An 18,408-nucleotide genomic window follows, 5' to 3' on the forward strand; every position below is an offset into this window, starting at 1 on the left:
ATGTTCACCTACTGTATCCTTTACACTTTGCTAGTTTCCCTCCCTTCATCTCATTCTACATGTATTATTCGAGAAATATTTCCACTGGATGAAACTCTTGGCAATTAAACTGACTTTTCAGCGAGGTCATGCATTAGAACTGATCTTTGTGCTGCCATTTACTCCTGCTGATACCCAAGACTGTAGGTAACTCATTTATTCATGCTACAGCAAAAGAATATTTTATCTGTAGTACTGCTCAACCCACACCAGTGATGCTTCATCACAGCTGAAAGAAAATAAATTTCTGATGCCAGAAACAAGCATTCATTTTCCCCTTAGTTCAATTTAGAAAGCCCCTAGTTCCCTCACAAAAACCAAAATATTATGTATTCTCCTTTTACTGCTATCATTTTTCCTCTTGGTACAAAAAGGCAGAGTATGTAGGTAAAACTATATACTTTTTTATTTTATGGTTACAAGATGGGATCTATAAAGGGACTTCAATCTTGCAATGCTGAGTCCCATAGCACCTAACTTTTAGGTGCCCAGAAAATAACAAGAACACTGCAATCCACAAAGTATGAGTTAGGCACCTTTGTTCCCTATTGCAATGAATGGGGAGAGATAGTGCCTTGAAATGCGATCCACAAAAGCTAGCATACTAGGTGGCTCCCCACCTAAGCTAGCCAAGAGTAGATGTTAACCAGAGAAAGGCAGGGTGCTAAGCCCTGCCACCCTCTTGAAGATAGGCACTTCCCTATAGCTCAATCTCTGCTTAACAATCCATGGGAACCATGAAGTCAGATGCCTAAGGCGCTTCTTGTGGGAATGGGTTAGGAGCCTGCCTTGCTCCACACAAAACAGGAGCAGGAGCGGGAGGTCGTTCCCACCTTATAACATCTAGCCCAGGGGCTAGAGCACTCATCTGGGATGTGGAATATGCCAGAGACTAAGGGAGCCCAGTTACAATTCAGAACAAGTGCACTTGTATTTCCTCCTCAAGGTACACCAAGGACACCCACTTTCAGACTCCCAGCTCCTCAGCCATCCCCTCTCGCTCTCTCTTTCCCTTCTGACCAGTGTTCTTCTACACTGCACGGTTCCCTGCCTGCACTGTAAGTTCCCCCAGGATGTCAATCCACCTATGCAGGCCTGCTTTGCCTGCTCCCCAGAAGCTGTAAACTGCATAATTACCCATGATGATAAGGTACCACACAACTTTTCCTAAGTAAGTGCATTTATTCTTGAGGTGAGAAAAGCACAAGAGAACCTAACTGCATGCTAATAAGCTTGCCAGAGATCACTTCAACTCCAACTAGGGCTGCGGTAGAAATCATTCCTTCCAACATCACCAAGGGTTTTTCTGTGGCTACAACTTTGTGCCACATTTTTTCTTCCCCCAGAACAAGGGCTCCCAGATGCTATATGTGGATCCAGCAGAGGAGACAGATAGACTCAGACAGATGCTGATTGAAGCACAGCTATTTGCTGGGGCAGCACTGTTAAAAAAACACACCTTTAATCTCTTGTCTAAATCTGTTTAGCTTCAGCCACTGGTAGAGCCCTGCAATGCAACCAGAACCTGATGGGACTCAACTCTAGGTGTTTGGATCCAGGTTGGGTCAGAAAACAACCACACCCATTCAGGTCGGGTCAGCTCTCCTCCTGCTTGCCCACCACAGTGACTGTGCCGATGAGTTACAGCATTTCTCGTTCCATAGGGCTCATGCAGCACAGCAGAGGGCGGTGGATGGCAGAAGTAGGGCACACAGTCACCACTGCGCTGATCCCCTGGGAAAGAAAACAGTGGTGGTGTTGACCCAGACTCAGGGCAAGGGTCAGATTGAAAAATGATTGACCTTCTTGGGTTGGGCTGCGAGTGATTGGGCCTAGGTTGGGCTTAAAACGTAGACCTGAGCGGGCCCTTAGGGGTCTGTAGGAAGAGCAAAGGGGAAAGCTACACAGTTGTTCTAGATAAGTAAACCCAAGCACACATTTGGAAGACAATGGAGAAAGCTGATAGCTTCAAGGATCCTGGCTCCAGTCAGCTGCAAAACTTGTTTTTGCCAAGCTGGGCAGCTAGAAATCAGAGTTAAAAACTTGTAGAGGAGGAGAAGTAAGTTGAGGAAAGGGGGTCACTTAGCAGCACTGCCTAGGAAGATGGGTTGAGAGAGAGAGAATGTGCAGAGAGAATATAAGAAATTTGGCCTTCCCAGGTTCAGGCAATCGCTTTAAAGAAAACCTGGGTATGTGTACAGTGTTTTATTGTTTTTAAGATACATTTTTGCTGAAAAGCTTTTGTTGTGTATATAAATGATTGCTTTAAGGAGGCTGTATGCCATACATTTTTGTTCCCAAATATATTACCTTGCATTTGGCTATATTAAAATGTGTGTTGTTCAAATGAGGCCGCCTTACCAAGTAATGCAGGTCTATCTATTTTAACTGACCTGTCCCCATCATTTGCCACTCCACTGCATTTTGTTGTTTGTCATCTTCAAATTTAGTCAGTACTTTTATATGCTCTTCCAGATAGTTGATAAAGATATTGAATAGCATTGGGTCAAGAACAGATTACTGTGTGAACCCCTATTTAGAAACACCCCTATTGGATAAAGGTTCACTATTTGCAAATACTTTTTTGAGATCTATCATTAACTAGTTTAAAACCATTTAATATTGGCTAGGTCTATTCTGTATACTGCTAGTTCTTATGAGAATGTCATGCAGCATTGTCAAATGCCTTACAGCATCCAACATATGCAGTGTAGTTGTAGCCAGGACGGTCCCAGAATATTAGAGACACAAGGTGGGTGAGATATTATCTTTTATTGGACCAACTTCTGTTAGTGTGAATCCAAGTATGTTATGTCAACGTTATTACCTTTGTCAACCAAACTTTTTATGTCATCAAAAATTGCATCATGTTTGTCTGACAAGAGTAGGCCTATTTTCTATAAATCTATCAACGTAGGCTACACTTCTTGTTTGGGAAAACTCACCCCTTAAAAGCAATTCACTTTTGAATACATCTTTACTCTTCAGTTTTGCAGTTTAGAATTTGTCTCTGGGCACAGAAATTCTTTCCATTAACCTAGTTGTCACAACATCTCTATACAGTGGTCTCTTAGCAGAATCAAGGCACATCACCATCTATGTTATGTGAGAACTTAGTCTGCAGTCTCTGACACAGATATCTGTCTTGAAATGGTGTGGGAGAGGTGGGGTGTGCTTCATCCTTGTATGTAGGCTTAGTCCTCAGGCAAGTGGACTGCTTATAAATTTAGCAAACTCTACTAACACACTCCGCTAACCCTGCTTCTCAATTAACCTTGAAGAGCTGAGAGATACTCCCCCGCTGATTTCTGGATTGCCCCTTAAAACTCCTGTTCTTTGCTGACAATTAGAAAACTATAGTCACAGTCAGAAAATTAACTCTACTGTAGTTTATCTCCAACGAGACACTGACAGTATGATTCTCTACCACCGCTGGTGCACCATACGCTGGTTTGCTTTGCTTCTCCACATAGACTTTCTATTTTATGGAATATAGAATTGAAGACAGTTATGTTTTACCAGTACCATTATAAAAAGCCCTGCTGATGTGGATTATATGTCCCTATGGTTTCTTTACTGCTGTTTTTACATATCCTGATTGATTAAAGCTGCTACTTTTTTTTTTTTTGGCCTTGCCAAGTAGCTGGAGAGAGTTTTATAGGATCCTATCAAGTGCTGTTTAGCAGCCTGCTGCTCTTTTCTTTCTTGAACTTCTGGTTTGCTTTGCTGTGGCTTTTTACTCCTGTTTCCAGGTGTGTGTCGGAAAAGAGGAAAATCTGAGGTCTGTTACATAAAACTCAACACTTGCATCTCCAAAGTGTTTTACGGTAATGAATAAATACACCAGCCTGATCTGCCTTTGAGGCAACTTAATTGTTGTAGCATGAAGGAAAGCAAGGATCAAGGCTAATGTGGGCCATTAAACAGGTGTCCATTCTGGAAGTTAAGGCTCTGTGTTGTATTGCTCAAGTCTGCTACCTATTTCCAAGGGCCTGGAGAATAACTCAGTGAAAGTACTGTAACTCCTAATGATATGGAGAAAACACCTCTCCACCAATCTCACCTTCTCAGGGCTTATCCTCATGAACAGCAGTGCAGCTGCATTGCTGTTGTGCTTTAGTGAAGATACTACTACGCCAACAGAGCTTCTCCCGTTAGCGTAGTTAATCTCTCTCTCTCTGAGAGGCGGTAGCTAGGTTGATGGGAGAAACTCTCCTGTGGACATAGAACTGCCTACATGGGCGGGGGGGGGGGAATTTAGTCGGTTTAACTATGTTGCTTAGGTGTGTGGATTTTTTATGTCTTCTGCAGTTTCCACAGTATGCATCCGATGAAGTGAGCTGTAGCTCACGAAAGCTTATGCTCAGATAAATTGGTTAGTCTCTAAGGTGCCACAAGTACTCCTTTTCTTTCTGAGAAATATAGTTATACCACTATCGGTCTCTAGTGTAGACCTGGCCTAAGTCTTCAGCTAGAGAGTCAGTCTATGAACTCAACTTCCCTCTTGTACCTTTAAAGCTCCACTATTTCTAACGTAGAAATATGATTAGACAGACTGTGTAATGAATGGTTTGAAAGCTAAGGCTGAGCCTGGGTTGTGCATCCCTGACACAGGGATATGAGGGGGCTGGGGGCACATGCCTGGACTACTGACAAGCACTGTGAAGAAATTTCTTTACCGCTCTCATGAATCAAACACAAACCATTTGAAGTGAAATGCCCCTCTCTCTTATTGCTGTTCTTTATCATTACAGTTTACATTATGGAATCGGTGTGCTACAGTTACTGAACTCACTGCAACCAAATTCTATTAGGGGATATCCAAATGGGTTCTTTTCACTTTACAAGAGGTGGCCTGTGCTTTAGAATGCCATACACTGCTTTGCTCTAGTATCCCTACATTTCATAGGGAGCAAAGCTAGTCTGGGGCAGTTGTCAGATCATTTTTTTGTATATTATTACATAGAAAGTGAAACAAACCATCTCTATTTCATGTTGATAACTAGTGCAAAGGAAACAAGCACCGTATGTAACATCTCCTATACAAAATAAACCATTCCCTATCAGTCAATGCTGCTTCAGTTTCCCAGGGGGAGGTATATGAATGGTGTGCCACACTCTGTGCCCCAAAGGAGTTTACAAAGGCGAGGGGGATTCAACAGCTAAACTACAGGAAGAGACAGGTAGTGCCACAGAAGCTTGTGTATGTGTTACAGAGATCTACAGCTCCACACACGTTTCTACAAGAGAAATGAGTTAGGCTCAAGATTTAGAACAGACCCAAGGACGCCCTACCACCCTCAAGGATCCTCCTGCAGGTTCCTTCATTAATTTCATCACTAATCAGATTGCTTAGGCTACAGCTGAAACTGTGCACCCAACTTATTTCCTCACAACCCCTTAGGGAAGGAGCTGAGAGGGAGCCCTCTCACTGTGCCTGCCTGCGGTGGGTGTCCTGCTTCTCTTTCTCCAACCGCTGGCAGGCCCAGAGCTAATGGTTCATACCAGCCGGTGCTTGGCTTCTGCGGCCAAAAGCTTCCCCATCCTCATGCTATCCTTAGCATAAGCAACCCGGCGTGGGCGATCTGCCGGTGCATCACCTTCTCCCCTTTCCCCGCACCTTTACCTTAACCACACAACTGCAAAGCACATCAGCGGCTCAGCTGCGGGATTTACAGCTTGCAAAATGCAAACAGCCGGGAATGCAGATAAAAAACAACAACAGCCCCCCCCCAACCACCGTGCAAACACCAGACAAAATCTTGGCGTGTCGGTAACGGCGTGAACGCAAAGAGCAGGCCTGGTGCTTGCCACCGTCGCCGCCTCCCCGCTCCGCAGCCGGCATCGCCTCGGGAGCACCCGGTCGCAGCACCCGAGAGGCGGCTGCTGCTTGCGGTTGCTGCATCCGCCGCCGCCTCTCGGCCGTGCCTGTGCACGGTGCCCCTGCGCGCGCGCTGCCTGCAGCTGAGCCCAGGATTGGCTCGCGCCCCCCATTCAGGGGCTCGTGCAACCTGGTGTCTGCCGGGCTGGATTCAGAGAGCAGCTGGCACTGAGCTGCTTGGGTAGCTCGCAGGCAGCAGCCGCGGCTCCGTCCGTCGCTGAGGCTCAGCTCTCAGGAGGCAGGCGCTGTGGGGAGGAGGCTCGCAGGGCGCGTTGGGATATTGCATCGCCTCTCCCTAGAGGTGTCCTAGCCCCCCCCCCCCGCCCCCCTCAGTGAAGGAATCCGCGCTGATGCTGAACACTGGGTTAAGTTATCACCCAGAGATGGTGTGAGGGACTCAGGCTGCTCAACCTGCTGCTGCTGCTGCTGGTAAATGCTCTTCACTTCTTATTTGGCTACAGGCTTTTTCTCTTGCTTTTCATTCCGCAACAGCGCCTAAAACTGCAGCACCCTCTCTCCCCTTCTCTTTCTCTTTCCTTTCCTTGTGTCTCTTCTTTAATTGTCTTAGCACAGTTGACAACTTCTGGTATGTCTCTCTCATAACCAGACTGCGAGCGGTTTGTCTCCTGGAACCTTTTAATTCAGTACTTGGAGAGGTCATTAGTTGCACGAGTTCCAGGGAGAAGGGGGAGATTGTCGCTTATTTCCCTGCTGCCTTTCTGTCCATTAATTTTCATCCTCGGTTGCTGAGATATCTTCCCAAGTGTTTTAATGTTGTCTTTGTGGTTTTAGGTTTGTTTTTTTCCTACAACGCCCCCACCCCATCCAAATGTAATTTTGTTTCAGTTTTTACCAACAGACCAGAAAGGTATCGGTGATTCAGAAACTATCCTGGGCACAGGGCATGTTGGTTAGAAATCGGGAAAGGAGGCATTGGTATTCCAAAAGGGAATTTAAAAAAAAAAAAAAGAAGAAGAAGAAGAAGACGCTGTCTTGCATCATTGCTGCAGATTTGCAGGAGGCAATAAAGGACACCACTACTCATGTTGCTTGTAAAGATGATAAACACATAAGTGCTTTAGTGCATCACATACTGTCCAGTGATTGAGCTGTTGCTAAATTGTATTTAATAATAAATTCAGGGTTTTGGAGGAAGAGAGATTGGTGGCATTACATTGCTCACATTGCTGAGACAATGTACATTTGCTAACACCACACCAAGACCCTGTTAGACCTTACATGGAGTGGCAGTTTGACAAGATTTTTTGTTTGTTTCTGTTTCTTTTATATACACAAACTGAAATTTAAATTAGCCAGCCTAATGAGTGCAAATGGAACTATTTAACTCTTCTTTTACTTCAGAATAATACTTTTTAAACTCTTGTTAGCAGGATTTTTTTTAATATTAGAAGACACATTCATACATAACAAATGTTTTAGATAAATTTATACTACTTAAAGAACAATAAGATTTAAATTAGTTTTAGTATATCATTTCTATTTTCTTTTCCCTCATTCTTTACAGGTCATTGGGGGGTTGGGGGGAGAGGAGAAGAGGAAGGGACATAAATAAATAAAAACCATGGAGCGTCAATATGTAAAGGCAAGTCAGCTGTATCGCAAGAAAACTTCCATTTATAACTAAAATTATTTCAAAGCCACTATTACATGTAGAACATAGCTAATACACTGCTGCCTAAGTGTATGTTATTAGGTTTTAGAGACACTGTATTAAAGTAGACTACATTTACAGTACTTAGGTATTGTATTCTTAAGGTGTTCAAACTACATAACTAAAATAAACATTGGATATTTATTCCACGTACGTAATTTTGGACTGAAAGTCTAGAAGTAAAATCATTGCAGTACTTCTTTAGCTTTGTTTCTGCAGCCCAGGATACATGTTCTCAGAGAGTATGTGTAGTAGTAGACCACTTCATATAATGCTCAATGAAACTTTTTTTAAAACTTCATGGATTTGAAAGGTGTAATCTAAATGTGGAAGTTATTGAATTATCAGCAAAATGGAAATTAAATCACCAGTTAACGCTGTTCTTTAAAAAAACATAGTTCCAAATCACTATGCAAATTTACCGGTTAATTTTGGTTATGCAATCTTAAATCGTTTCTTTAAATTACAGACAGAATTTAGAGAGATAAAATATATTAATCTCTTTTTACTTTGCTAGATATTAATAAGGTGGTTCATTGCATTTCATCTCAACTCTTGTATTGAAAAAATGCAAAAGTCATTACAATACTCATAAGACTAACATATTGCTGGTTTTAAATATTTCCATTAACTCCTTAAATTTACTAATTTAATAAAATAAAGAGATAAGTCCTTCCATTCATAAAGATCAGAGATGTTTTCTAGGGAAACTTTTCCTTGTCTAGGTGGCAATGAAAGGAGTTCTCCTAGAAGATGCTGATATTCTAAAGAACCTTTGAGTCTGGTACTGCTTCGGTACGGTTTCCATTATAAAATAATAACAATATGTTAAAAGCCTAACACACACAAACAATATGCTTCATGTTGTTAATTTGCATAATTTAAATAATTAAATTAATTCCTTGTGTATGGGCACAAGTGCAAATGACTGACCAGGTCGCACAAGTGCAAATGACTGACCAGGTCAAGGACGAATCTAGCTTGGCCCACGTGATGAGATGTCTAATTACTGAGTAATAAATCAGAATATAAATATATTTATATTACACTGAGTTGGACTCAGTTTTGGAATCTAAAATTCAATTGTGAAGTCTAAGCTTTAATTGATTTAGAGATATAATCTTTTATTGCTGAGGTGTCTTAGTTTTCTGGCAACTTCTAAAAGCTCAGAGTATTATTTTGTTAAAATATTAAACACACATGTTGAGCATAAAAAAGGTTTGGTCCAGGTAACTTACCTGGGTTTGTATTCTGTTTATTTTTAAATTACTTATATTGGTCCAATGATTAGTTATAAAGTAACTCTAGCCTCTTTTTAGCTGTACATGCTTATTTCTGACTTGGGTAATGAAAGTTAGTAAGGACTGTCTTTTTCTTTCATTTACAATCACACTATGCAGTGTGGTGCAAATTCACATGTAAACATCACATGGAGGATGTTCTCTCTTAATCAGCTTGACCTATATTTTGTATTTCAGTATGTCCCACAAAAGTCAGAGTTCTCTGTTTCCCCATGTAAGAGGTACTGGCAATTGTTAGGCCACAGAGAAAAGCTGATATTCCAGGAGTATTGACTTGAGGGGGCTGACAGTCACATTTGTCTAGGTTGTTAGGATTCACAGTTTTATTTGGAACAGAGTGGAGATATCTATGGATATTTGATATATTATGGTAATGGATATGGGATTCTTTTGTCAAACACTTACTGTCATTTTTGCTTCTGCAATCCAAGTAAATTTCTTATGCACAGTATAAATATGTTGTAGTGCCAAATTGTGAGTGCTGCAGGCGTATTTGTGTGCTTAAAATTATTCAGAATAATAATAATAAAAAAGGAAAGTGTTGATTAAGTTCATTCAAGGTCAAATATCTAGACATTTTGATCAGAGAGGTCAAATTAAACTGAAGGTCAGATTAAATGGAGACAAAACTGAAGCGGCCGTTAGACCTCTCAAGTCAATTAACTGATCTTGGAAAACCAATACCCATATTTACATGTTGTTAGTTTGAAGTGGCTTATTAAGAGTCTAATCCTGCGACCCTTACTCCTGTGAACAAAATTTATTCATTGCAGTACTATTAGTGAAGAGCATATTTAAACATGTAAGTAAGGGTTGCAAGATAGACCCCTTAAATTGTAATTTCTACCACATTCAGTTAGTTTTTGAAAACCTTTCCAGGGGACAAGAAAGGACACATTCTGCTCTCAGTGTCCATAAGAAAAGAACATGATCTCAAAGTATAATTAAAGTTCATATCTGTTTTAAATGTTTGATGTGGGATATTTCAGTTCTGACTTGCTATAGCAAAAAAAATATTTAATGGAAATGGTGAGTGTTTTACAGATTTTTAGTTAGACGATATCCCATTTATAATTTCAAAAGGCCTTAACTGTTTAGAAGTACAATTTTATATAACGGCTGTCCCAGTACTACAGGAAATAAACCATTCTCTTTTAGAACAGATATACACAGAGGCGATCCATTCTTTTTTGACCTTTTGTTCACATCACTGAAGTTTTTATACCAATTATATTGACTCATCATCACTCTTATTTCTAAGTGTGCAAAACAAATCAAGCACAGTAGACTTGGACTTACATATAGGAGACAATGTACAAAATTACTTTGATTCTGTCAAACTGTTTCAACCATGTAAAATACTATCTTTGTGCATCAGTGGCCTCTGTAGTCTTAAAGAGTTCTGTGTTTTGATCCTTATTCAAAATTATAGCTTTTATTTAGCTGGATTGCCAAAGCAACATGCTCTAAAATAAAATGGTTTCTGCAATAGCTTCTCACTTAATCCACATGAGGCATTGCATGATTTATTAGGCCCTCTTCTATTAGATGATTGTTGTCTCATATTATTGGTTTGTGTTGAACCCACAATGCAGTTGAGGTTCTCGTAAATTCACCTGGCTGACTGAGTCGGTACTACCAAATAGACTTTTTGGATAAACAGCCTGTACTCTAAGATCATGATTGTGAAATAAAAATACAATATCCTTTATACCAGTGGTTCTCAACCAGGGGTACGTGACCTCTCGGGGTACTCAGAGATCTTCCAGGGGGTACATCAACTCATCTAGATAGTTTCCTAGTTTTACAACAGGCTACATAAAAAGCACTAGCGAAGTCAGTACAAAGTAAAAATTTCATAGACAATGATTTGTTTATACTACTATGTATCATATACATTGAAATGTAAGGACAATATTTATTTCCCAATTGGTTTATTTTATAATTATAAGGTAAAAATGTGAAGGTAAGCAATTTTTCAGTAATAGTGTGCTGTGATACTTTTGTATTTTTATGTCTGATTTTGTAAGTTTTTAAGTGAGGTAAAACTTGGGGGTACATAAGACAAATCAGACTCTTGAAAGGGGTACAGTAGTCTGGAAAGGTTGAGAGCCACTGCTTTATATAGATTATCTCTCATAGAATTGATTGACAGTCCATGACACACAGTAATGAATTATTTCCTTTCATATTTATTGAAGGGCATTAATAATCCAGTAGTTATCCCAAATAGTGATACAATTATGAGATTATTTTTAGCAACAAGCAGCGCAATATACAATTATGAACTTATCTTTAGGTGGGAAAGTTGGGAGTGGACACATAGTAATTATTACATAGTTACATACTGTCTAACCACAACAGTTTTGCACAGCAACATTTTTAGGGAATAGATGTGCACTTGAAAATTAAAGAAATGTCAACATTTCATGTCAACATGTCAACCTACAGCCCTTTAATTAACCCTGGGCCAGATTTAGTGCAGGATGTATTGTACTGTCTGAGCCTTATGTGAAGGAGAAAACCACAGGCCAAATTTCATCCTCCATTAAGCCTGTGCAATCCCTATTGATGAATTTGGGTTGCCCTGAGGGTAGAATTCGTACCGTTTTGTCTAGGGAAAATGAAATAATCATTCTAGTCCTGTTAAAGGACACCTTTTAAATATATATATATATATATGTGTGTGTGTGTGTGTATGTATGTATGTATGCTATTATACTAAGATGTTTATTGTAGTTTTTAAAGCCACGGGCGCTTTGATTGTGTGATGTGCACCAGCAGCAGTGTTTCTGGAACATTCTCCACCATGTACAGCTTGCGATGTCTAACAAAACCATAACGCATTTGCATCTTGTCCTCAAGGAGTATACAAGCAGCTTGATTCTTCCTGCCCTTTCCGCCGTACGTACAAAGGTCTGAAGAGAGCCAGGGAGAGAAGGTCTGTCTATTGCTGTAGTATCTGAGCATCTCACAAACATTACTTAATTTCCACACACCGCTTCTGTGAGGTAGGGAAACTGACTTGCCCCAGGCCCCACACGAAGTATGTGGGAGAACCGGCAATTGAACCTAGGTCTTCTGAGTCCTAGCCCAGTGTCTTAAGACTGTCAGTCCTTTTTCCCTTCATTATGTACACATGCAAGAACATCTGAAATCAGAACACATTTAGGGACATTCTTGGATAATTTGTTAGAGTCTGAATATCACATGGAAAATAATGTATGTTTTCCTTGCTTGATTATAATACATAGAAATATTTCATGGAGGTGGAGGCATCTTGTCATCTGTATTGCACAAATGTAATGTTCTGCCTCTGAAAATCTCTGTGTATCATGCTGCATTTAAAATATATTGAGGAGAATGTGTACTCAAAAAGTAGTGTGATTGTCTCTAAATGGATGCAGTCTGCCTAAATTCTGGCATGAAATCATTATTGTTTGTTACAAAATAGTATAGATTCAGTAAAAGCACAAACACTTGTTACAAAAATTTACAGATTCAGTAAAAGTAGGTTATATTATTAGATTAAATGTTTGTATAATAAACTTCCCAAATCACTTCACAAAGTGTGTATAGTTTATGCATCTTTGAAATACAGTCATTTCTGTAGTGAAGCACAGCAGATATTATAGTACTATGCTGCAACTCTACACCGCATTATAGAAGAGGAAGTGAAGACTACTTTTTTCCAATAGAAACTGTTGCTGGAATTTTAAAAAGTAGAATGTAAAATATTTGAGGTGATTTGATCTGGACAAGAGTAATAATCCTGCAAATAGAGTTGACTTACTTGTTAATTTTATATTAAATATGATATATAAATTAGATATGTAGAAAAAAAGTTTACTTTTCAGCAGTTGACATACTACACTGTTAGCTATTAAATACATGATTTATAGTAAATGAAAATACATTTTATGTTTGAATGTCAAGCACTTCATATGCTTTGTATTAAATGGGATGTTTGAACCAAATTAAATGAGTAAAACACACTTTACTACTGTTGCACAAAAATCAAAATTCCAAGACAAATTGTCATCAGCATTGACTTTTGCCTAATCATGAAGTGGTGTGTGTATATATAGGCTTCAGTGGCTATTCATTGGTGTAGTAGGATGAGGGCCTGTATAGATACTTATGGGAAAATATTGCTTAGGGATCTCATTTTTATTTACTCAGTTCCAATAGTGGATTACATGTATACCCGGGTCTTCCGACGTATTGTTCACTGGTTGTGGCATGATCACTGGGAGTTTTGACATTAACTTCACTGCAATCAGAGTTTCACCACTGGAACTCAGAAGGCACACTCAAGGTCTAATCTGCCTTTGATGTACACTGAATCTACAGCAAATCATGTGTGCTTTTGGCTAATCCTGCAAGTATATATGGTATAGTGGTAAAAACATCTTTGCCTTGTTTCGACTACCATTGATGAAGGTCCACCAGTGGGGCTGCAATGGTGTGAGATTACCTGAAAATGGTAGTGTAAGCAAAGCATAGGTGTACAAAAGATCTAGAACATAAGAACAGCCATACTGGGTCAGACCAAAGGTCCATCCAGCCCAGCATCCTGTCTACTGACAGTGGCCAATGCCAGCTGCTCCAGAGGGAGTGAACCTAACAGGTAGTGATCAAGTGATCTCTCTTCTGCCGTTCATCTTCACTCTCTGGCAAACAGAGGCTAGGAACACCATTCCTTACCCATCCTGGATAATAGCCATTAATGGACTTAACCTCCATGGATTTATCCAGTTCTCTTTGAAACCCAGTTATAGTTCTAGCCTTCACAACCTCCTCAGGCAAGGAGTTCCACAGGTTGACTGTGCGCTGTGTGAAGAAGAACTTCCTTTTATTTGTTTTAAACCTGCTGCCCATTAATTTCATTTGGTGGCCCCTAGTTCTTTTATTACGGGAACAAGTAAATAACGTTTCCTTATTCACTTTCTTCACACCACTCATGATTTTATATACCTCTATCATATCCCCCCTTAGTCTCCTCTTTTCCAAGCTGAAAAGTCCTAGCCTCTTTAATTTCTCCTCATATGGGACCCGTTCCAACCCCCTAATCATATTAGTTGCCCTTTTTTGGACCTTTTCTAATGCCAGTATATCTTTTTAGAGATGAGGGGACCACATCTGTACACAGTATTCAAGATGTGGGTGTACCATGGATTTATGTAAGGGCAATAAGATATTCTCCATCTTACTCTCTGTCCCTTTTTTAATGATTCCTAACATCCCGTTTGCTTTTTTGACTGCCGCTGCACATTGCATGGACATTTTCAGAGAACTGTCCACAATGACTCCAAGATCTTTCTCCTGATTAGTTGTAGCTAAATTAGCCCTCATCATATTGTATGTATAGTTGGGGTTATTTTTTCCAATGTGCATTACTTTACATTTATCCACATTAAATTTCATCTGCCATTTTGTTGCCCAATCACTTAGTTTTGTGAGGTCTTTTTGAAATTCTTCACAGTCTGCTTTTGGGATTTCCCTTTGCAGAAACCATGTTGACTTTTGCCCAAATTTATGTTCTTCTATGTGTCTGACAATTTTATTCTTCACTATAATTAAATTTATCTGTAACTTCTTAACCCTGAGATTTTTTTTCTTTCACATTGATTTTCTGTTCTTAACAAACTTCCAAACACATTATTGACTAATATGTGATTGTGAGTTTGCCGCACTGAAAATGGATCCATGTGGAGTGTGAAAACCAGCCATGAATTAAATCCAACATTTTGATTACATCAGTTTTTGATACCTAACCTGAGAAATAATAGGGCCCGAATTTCAGAGGTGTTCTCTGTGCACAGCTCCAGCTGATGTGAGGTATGTGGTTTGTAAGATAGGCCCCCAGCTGGCTTTTCAAAAGCACCTATGGGCCTGAATCCCACTAATTTCAAAGAGAGTTAGGTCCCTAAGTGCTTTTGAAAATTCCCTTCGGGGTGTCTCTGCATCTTTAGGCACTTAAAATACCTTTGAAAATTGGAAAATACCTTTGAAAATTGTTTCAAAGTGCACACCTGAAATTAGTATGAGAAGTTTTGAATATCTGTCTGTTAAGTCTTTTCAGGCCTGGTTGATAAAATGTAGATGTTAAGATTTATTAACACAGAAACAAAACAAAAAATGCAACTAAACCCCTTTTGATGAATAACCTAGCTTTAGCTCTCATTCTGAGCTATTGTCTGCCAGGGTACTATTTTTCCTCTGCCTTCTCTTAGTACCTTTGATATGAACATGAAAGTGAGACAGACATGATAGTAGGACTAAATGTGGAGGCCTCAGTTTTATTAGCTAATGACAACTGGTGTAAATCACTCCAAGCTACCAAGCAGTGTTATTTGAGTATGAATGTCAACTGACACCAATGGCTTCTGATATATTATAAAGCTGAGGATGAGTGTGAAAGCCTCTATACCTGTGGTCCGTGAAGGACTGAAAACTGACTGAACAGAATTCAACTATATATACAGACAACAGATTCCCAAAGCGGTACACACCCTCCATTTGAAATTTTGTAGGGTCCACAAATGAAAAAAGGTTGAGAACCACTGCTCTATTCCGTCTGGCCAACAAAGGAACACTGACTAGAAGTCAAAATCCCAGTTCCCTGCCCTCCTTCTCACTGGAGGTAGGAGAGCTGAGATGAGGTGAGCCAAGTGCTGCACTAGATATAGAAGCATATCCCCTCACCATGCCATGTGAGTGCCCAAGCCCAATGCCCAGGCAGTCCACTGGGCAATAGATTCCTCAGTTGGACCCCTTCTTACCCACTAACCATACTGGAACACACCATAGTTCTGACAGTTGTAAATTAACACAGCACCTCCCCTTGTCCCCACAAAAGCAGAGCTCCTAGATGCTGAGTAGATGAAAAATCTCACTCAGCACTTCGTCAGTTTCACCATATGGGAAAAATTCCTCCAAGCCCCCAAGACAGTTAGTCAGGAGATCCAGCAACTAGATTAAGGAAGTAGGAAGGATGGGGATGAAACCGTCAGCCTGCAGTGGCTGCACTGCCCAGTGTCACTCCTACTAACCCCCCAGATAGGAGCTGATCCACTTGCCCCCCCCACCCAATGGCCCATGTGAACTCCATACCCTGTAGCATGAGGGGGCTATAGAGATGAGAAAATAATAAAGTAGCCTGCTATAAAACAGGTTAACCTTCAATCTTCTGCATAGCAATACTTGGTCATTTGGATGAATTAAGCATGGCGTAACCGGTCTGAATGTTAGAGCTTGAGGCTGTAAGTATCCTTGCTCACAGTAGGAATCCCATTGAGGTCCATGTCACTACACATGTGACTTAGGACCACTCACATGAGGAAGGCTACAAGAGCAGGATTTCCTTGCTATCTCCATCTCTTATTTAATTAATTTATCTGAAATGAGATGATTTAGAAACATAGAATTTTGGCTTCAGTCAGATTTCATTTTCACTTTTCTAATGAAATGTTTAATAGTTCTACAGTGAGACTCAGTAGCTTATTGATTCTTAATGTCAGCACAGCAGAAGAAGATATTAAAAAAAAAAAATAACAAAATCCCTGCACATGAGCCTGATCCAAAGGCCACTGAAATCAGTGAGAGGTTTTCCATTGATTTTAGTGGGCTTTGCATGCAGTAGCTACTTTTCATAACTTAAATAAATAAACAAACACTGCCAGGTTGCAGTCAATACTCGAGCACAACTGTTGAGGTTGAATGCAAACATTGTGAGCTAAATCCTTGGCCTAGGATAAGTCCTCTTTTCATAATTCATGCAGTGCAAAGCAACTTAAAGCTGGTGATTCCCCTGGCAGCATCAGGTCAGCTACACCGTACTGCCATCCACTCCTTACCCATATGCAGGGCCACAGAAAGGTCATGACAGGCTAGAGGCAGTGTGGCAAAGCACCTTATGCTTTGGCAATCCTGGGTCAGCAAAACAATCTCCAGGGAACTATTTTAGCCAGTGCAAGTTAGAGCAGCCCTGTGGAATTCAGCTAGTTTGGACCCAGGACTGGGGATGTTGAAAGGTGGCTTAAAGTCATTTTCCTTTAAACTCAGCCCCTTCAGCTGCACTAAGCATGAGCTGGGCACAGTTGGAGATGTACAACCATGTTTTCAACAGGAGTTTTCCTTAATCAAGGACTGTAGGGCCAGGCCCTATAGTCAGTATTCTGTGCAGTGAGTTTTTGAAAACTTTAAGGGGGCTAATCCCTCACTGTCTGTGAGGAACTCCCATTGCTCTGAGGAATCTTTGTATGTGTCTGTTGTTCAAGAACATTATACTGTATCCCTTCATGTGTAAGGGTTTTAAAATATTTTCATTTTCTAATTACATTGAACTGAAAGTTGATATACAAATTCAGGCCATGATCCTGGAATGGATCTGTGTGAGTGGATAACACTTACTTTCCTACAAAAAAGTCTTGACATTGATGGGAAAAGAGCTACAGTAGTAATTTAGTTTTTGTAGTTTACTATTTATCTTGTTGGTTGAACTTGTGTGACTACTAGATGCTTTTTCTCCCTCTGTGTGATATCTTGTTTGTGTCTATTACCAAGAGATTATAGCTAAGAGCTATATAAAATGACATGATTTATTTTCACTACAATTATTGTGGAAAGACTGTAGACATTTCCATCTTCCCTGCTTAGGAGTTATACAGCATGTCTGTTTGCTCATTGCTAAATCTGTATATTTTTTCCCCACTAAAAAACAAAAGAACAACTTTACTCCTTATATCGGGAACCCCATGGTAAGGGATAAACTAATGCAATGAAAACCTATCCTCCACTTGGACAACAGGGATTAGTGGTCACGCAGACTGGAGAAGCAACATGGTCTATGACTGCACAGAGGCACAGAATTCTCCCCACTCCACGTATTCCAGGGCATATGCATGCTGTTCCTTCCTCTCCTAAGAATGGTAGTGACCCCTCTTTTACCTTGAATAATGTGCTTTCCCTTCCCTCTGCATCACAGGAAGGAAAGGGGGCATCTGGCCCAACATTGGGTGTCTATGAAGTTGATTCTTTTTTTCAGTTCATATCAGTCAAGTGTCTCCACCATAATACGTACACTCATAGTAGCCTCAGCAGAGAGACGGCAGAATGAATCATCAGTAACTTGAATTACTCTTCCACCCATTAGATAAGCTATTACCAGCAGGAGAGTGGGGTGGGAGGAGGTATTGTTTCATGGTCTCTGTGTATATAATGTCTTCTGCAGTTTCCACAGTATGCATCCGATGAAGTGAGCTGTAGCTCACGAAAGCTTATGCTCAAATAAATTGGTTAGTCTCTAAGGTGCCACAAGTACTCCTTTTCTTTCTTCTTCCACCCATGAAGCAGTTCCTTCTGTATCAGGGTTAAGGCATACAAACAGAGTGGTATTGGGAAGTGGAACTGTTGTCTGCAGTGTACTAGATAATTCTGTCAAGGGTGCCAATACTGCACCATTCACAAGCACTACATTTATATGGAAATATTTCAATTAGAAAATGTTTTGG

General features: G+C 40.3%; 1 protein-coding gene across 3 annotated transcripts in view; it reads left to right on the top strand.

Moving 5' to 3' along the window:
* Positions 1-6,154: 6,154 nt before the first annotated feature.
* Positions 6,155-18,408, top strand: part of TENM2 (teneurin transmembrane protein 2) — a 1,082,146-nt gene continuing 1,069,892 nt past the window's right edge. For all 3 annotated transcript variants that reach the window (XM_073355925.1, XM_073355928.1, XM_073355933.1), the window contains exon 1: positions 6,155-6,349. The gene's annotated coding sequence lies outside the window, so the exon portion shown is untranslated. The remainder of the gene's footprint in view (positions 6,350-18,408) is intronic.

The sequence above is a fragment of the Lepidochelys kempii genome, chromosome 8 (genome assembly GCF_965140285.1).
Source record: "Lepidochelys kempii isolate rLepKem1 chromosome 8, rLepKem1.hap1, whole genome shotgun sequence".
NCBI lineage: Eukaryota > Metazoa > Chordata > Testudines > Cheloniidae > Lepidochelys > Lepidochelys kempii.